General features: G+C 42.8%; 1 pseudogene; it reads left to right on the forward strand.

Annotated features, from left to right (window-relative positions):
- Positions 1 to 3216: 3216 nt before the first annotated feature.
- LOC117011678 (adenosylhomocysteinase-like) lies at positions 3217 to 4713 on the forward strand (annotated as a pseudogene).
- Positions 4714 to 5235: the final 522 nt, after the last annotated feature.

Genomic DNA, 5235 nt, shown 5'->3' on the forward strand with positions numbered 1-5235 from the left:
ATACCTGCTGTGTGACCTTAGGCAAGTACTTAATTTGTCTGTTTCTAAGATTTTTCATCTGCTAAATGTAAGTTGTAAAAAAAAAAAAAAAAGGAAAATCATCTTCTCTGTAGAAACACTAGAAAGACTGAGGTATTGTATATAGTGAAAGTAGCACCACACCCTGCAGACGGCAGCTGTGCCATTGATGGTGGTAGTAGACCGAGTTGTTACATCACAACCATCACTCTGTGAAACCTGCTCCATTCCACTACTACAGAGGTCTCAAGGACCTCCGAGGGCTCATTATCACCAAACACAAATCCCTGATTGTGCATTGTTTTCTGAAAGTCCATATCACTGAGAGGTTCAAACACCATTTTGTATCTGTATTCACAGAGGATTATATTTGGGATCAATTGTCAGAGGACCAAAACTATCAAATTATTTTTAAATCATGATGAGGGGGTTATGATCACATTTACTAGTGTCCCTTCCTGTATTAACAGCTTGGTTCGTAGAATGGCTCATGAAACTTGAAGGAACAATTTGTGGCTGTGAGGTGTGGTGATGTGGTGGTGAAAATCCTGCTTTTGCAACATTCTCAAAGGTCTCTGACCTACAAAGGGAATGGGCTGCAGGTACACGCACCTGGTTGGAAATATACCTTGTCAGGCTTGAGTGGGACCTTGTCCTGATCCTCATACAGCTTTCCTCTCAGGAAGTTATCAGGCCTGTGTGTGAAAACCTCATGGTGGGGAAATGTATGGCAAGACATGGGAACCCATGCCTGCTTTGGACAGCTCTGATCTAAACCTAAAGTGACATAATTGCTATCTCCTCGTAGTGCCACCACATAATCTTTGGCTTACCACCTTTCTTGTCTTCACACATTTGAAGCCATTCAATCATGTCTTGCCTGGGGCTTCCTTTCTTCCGGTTGTAATTCCTAGTTCTTTCTGTGGGTCCTCATGATAAAAGCTATTTAGTGCTTGTGGCATCTTGGGCTCTCCAATCTGAACATACTATAGTTAATCTTTTAGAATGTGACATGAAGAACTAAGTTCCACACATCCAAGTAAATTCTGACCAAGGTATGAGTATTATCCCACTTTCTAAATATTTCATTGCTATTAATGCATGAGGTCTGACAATTAAGTTCATGACTTTTGTTGCTAAGTTGTTGCTAACCTCTTTTGATATCAGAGGGATTATTCATTATGAATTTGTATCAACTGGACAAACAATTAACCAAGTTTACTATTTGGAAGTGCTGAAAAGGCTGCGTGAAAAAGTTAGATGAAAACAACCTGAACTTTTCACCAACAATTCATGGCTCTTGCATCACAACAATACACCAGCTCACACGGCACTGTCTGCAAGGGAGATTTTAGCCAGTAAACAAATAACTGTATTGGAACACCCTCCCTACTCACCTGATCTGGGCCCCAATGACTTCTTTCTTTACTGGACGACAAAGGAAATACTGAAAGGAAGATATTTGGATGACATTCAGAACATCAAGTGTAATATGACGACAGCTCTGATGGCCATTCTAGAAAAAGGGTTCCAAAATTGCTTTGAAGGGTGGTCTAGGCACTGACATCAGTGCTTAGCTTTCCAAGGGGAGTACTTTGAAGGTGACCATAGTGATATTCAGCAGTGAGGTATGTAGCACTTGCTCTAGGACGAGTTCGTGAGCTTAATTGCAAGACTTCATACATAATGACAAATTTTTGAAATTTTAGTTTTACAGTTTCAAAATTTATGATTTGCTCATATTCTAGGAACGGGGAACTATTTCTCATCTTGCCTCATTCATACACCACATATCGTTCTAAACTGGTATTCTTACAAACTCAAAAGCAAACATTACTGGCACCATTTATAGTACTGGTTGTCTCTTTGCTAGTGTCATAATAAGACCCACTTACTAGATTCTTCTGGAGTGTAGGTGATCAGATCAGATTTAGAAATATTCACTCAATATGTATCACGTATGTGCTAAGCTCATTACTATATATTACCTTATTCCCCTCACCGTGAAAAAGAAAACCAGGACTCAGACTTGTTAAATCTTACAGCACTGTGTGCAAGAACCAGTAAGAACCTGAATGCATATCTTCTGCTCCAATCTCAGTGTCTTTATTTATATTTAATTTTCTTTAATTTTGAACTATTTCAAACAGAAAAGTACAGAGAGTAATACAATACACACTTGTGTCCTAAAACACCAAATTTGTGACAGTTGTAAAATATCTGGGACTGTTAACTTTTTTTGGGGAAAATATATTGCTACTCTTAATTTCATTGGTTGTGATTGACTTATCAAGAGTTTCCATTTCTTCTTGAGTCATTGTGGCATTTTGATATGTTTTCAAAAAGTTATTCATTTAAATTTTTAAATGTAGGTGTATAATGTTTTTAATAATATTCTCTTATGTTTTAAAACTTGATATGCTGTATGTAATTAGGTCTCATTTATTCACATCAATATTTATATTTGTACCTTTGTTTTCCTTTTCTCCCACTTCATCATTGTTGTTAAGGATTTGTGTATTTTTTTTTAAAAATTCAAAGTAAGAGCTTTGGAGTTTACTGATGTGCTCTATTGTTTCTTAGATTCTTATTATTTCTTTTCTCTAGGTCACTTAAGTTTGCCCTTTTCGTATTCTTAGTTAATAGAGTTAAATGCTTAAGAGATTCATTTACCCTCAGTCATTTTAGAAAATATGTTAAGCTAACGTTGTCGTTCATTTCTAAGTACTTTATAATTTTCATTTCCTTTTTAATCCCATAAGTTATGTAGGAATTCATTTCTAAGTATACAAATACATGTTTTGTTCAAAGTGTACTTTTTGTTATTTAGAATTAAGTTGATTTTTGGAAAGAAGATGTAACTTGCATATTATTGCTTCTTTGAAAAAATTTTAGCCTTTTTTTGTGACTGAATAGGTATTCAGTGCTTTCGGATGTTCTATGCCTATGCTGTATCTGTCACTTGCAGATATATGCAGACATACATATCTATCGCATTAAGCTTGCTAAGTTTTTAACTTTATTTTTCAAATACACATACTATAAAATTGATCTCTTTTTTTTTGGTATTCAATAATATGATTTTAAACAATGGAGAGATTGCCCTTCCTGGTGCTGCCTTCCCCATTCCTGTTCCCAGTCTGAGGCCTCTCGCTCCCTTTGCCTGTGTCTATCACTGCGTGCGGAAGCTCCACCAGCATGTCAGACAAACTGCCCTAGAAAGTCGTTGACATCAGCCTGGCCTCCTGGGGATGCAAGGCCCTGGACATCATGGAGAATGAGATGCCGAGCCTGATGGGCATGCAGGAGATGCACCCGGCCTCCAAGCCACTGAAGGGTGGCGGCATCCCCGGCTACCTGCACCTGACCATCGAGACATGCCTGCACATGTCCTCATGGAGACCCTCAGAACTGTGGGTGCTGAGGTGTAGCGGTCCAGCTGCAACATCTTCTCCACCCTGGACCATGCAGCGGCTGTCACTGCCAAAGCCGGCGTTCCAGGGTATGCCTGGAAGGGTGAAACAGATGAGGAGTACCTGTCGTGCACTGAGCAGACACTGTACTTCAGGGGTGGGCCCCTCAACATGATTCTGGAGGTTGCGGTGACCTCACCAACCTCATCCACAACAAGTACCCACAAATCCTGTCAGGCATCCGAGGCCTCTCTAAGGAGACCATGACAGGGGTCCACGACCTATAGAAGACGATGGCCAGTGGGATCCTGAAGGTGCCGGCCATCAATGTCAATGACTGTCACCAAGAGCAAGTTTGACAACCTCTATGGCTGCTGGGAGTCCCTCAGAGATGGCATCAAGCAGGACACAGACATGATGATTGCAGGCAAGGTGGCAGTGGTAGCAGACTATGGTGATGTGGACAAGGGCCGTGCCCAGGACCTGAGGGGTTTCGGGGTCCGAGTCATCATCACCAAGATTGACCCCATCAACAGTCTGCAGGCTGCCATGGAGGGCCATGAGGTGACCACCATGGAGGAGGCCTGTCAGGAGGGCAACATCTTTGTCACCACCACGGGCTGTACGACATGATCCTCTGCCGGCACTTTGAACAGATGAAGGATATGCTATTGTGTGTAATGTTGGACACTTTGACATAGAGATTGATGTCAGGTGGTTACACGGGAACGTGGTGGAGAAGGCGAACATCAAGCTCCAGGTGGACCACCACTGACTGAAGAATGGGCGCTGCATCATCCTGCTGGCAGATGGCTGGCGGGTCAACCTGGGCTGCGTGGGTCACCCCAGATTCGTAACGAGCAGCTCCTTCACCAACCAGCTGCTGGCGCACATTGAACTGTGGATCCATCTGGACAAGTACCCCGTCGGGGTCTGCTTCCTGCCCAGGAAGCTGGACGAAGCCGTAGCTGAAACCAACCTGGGCAAGCTGAACATGAAGCTCACCAAAATGACTGAGAAGCAGGTCCCGTACTCGGGCATGTCCCATGATGGCCCCTTCAAGCCAGGCTTAACCCTTTTTGATTTCCAGCTGCTGTCCTTGCCCAGGTCCCATCTCTCCTCTCCAAGAGCAAATGGTGCCAACTTTGAGAATGGTTTGCTAATGTCCTCCAGTGGTTCCCTGGGGCCGGTTATTCAGTCTGTGGCCTCCACTGCATCTCTCATGATGTTCCAACTGTGTCAGGGAGGATTGAGAAACCCTCTCCTCAAGCCCTGGTCATAGTGGAGGTACATGGGAGATACCAACAGGGAACCACAAGCTCAGGGATTTGGAACTGCTCACTCAGTCAGTCCTTTCTTAGATTGGAAGTTGGCAGTGGTGGTCACAAAGCCCATGCACTTGACCATACAGGCTCTCACCTGGCCTATGTATATTATACCTATGTTCTTGGTTTATAGGGTCGTTGGCTTCTCAGCCCATGACGGATGAGAAGGAGCTATATCCATGGGCGGGGAGGAATTGTTGGAGTTTGAATGCTCCTGAGAGCCTGGCTTAGTGCTGGACATTCTCTTAAACCTCAGAACAACAGAGGTTATAGAATATAGTATTAGGGGACAGCCAAGGAAGGATAAGAGAAGTGACAGCCAGAGGTTGAGAGAGGCCAGAGAATCTTAAAAGCAGGCATAGATCTGCCACCACTTTGTACCATGGTGGTTCCTATCACAACCCTGGATCAGAAAGATTAATTTGGTTTAAAATGTTTACATAATGCTTATAGTGTTAAAAGAGAGCAAGAGGGTAGGT

The sequence above is a fragment of the Rhinolophus ferrumequinum genome, chromosome 19, assembly GCF_004115265.2.
Source record: "Rhinolophus ferrumequinum isolate MPI-CBG mRhiFer1 chromosome 19, mRhiFer1_v1.p, whole genome shotgun sequence".
NCBI classification, from domain to species: Eukaryota; Metazoa; Chordata; class Mammalia; order Chiroptera; family Rhinolophidae; genus Rhinolophus; species Rhinolophus ferrumequinum.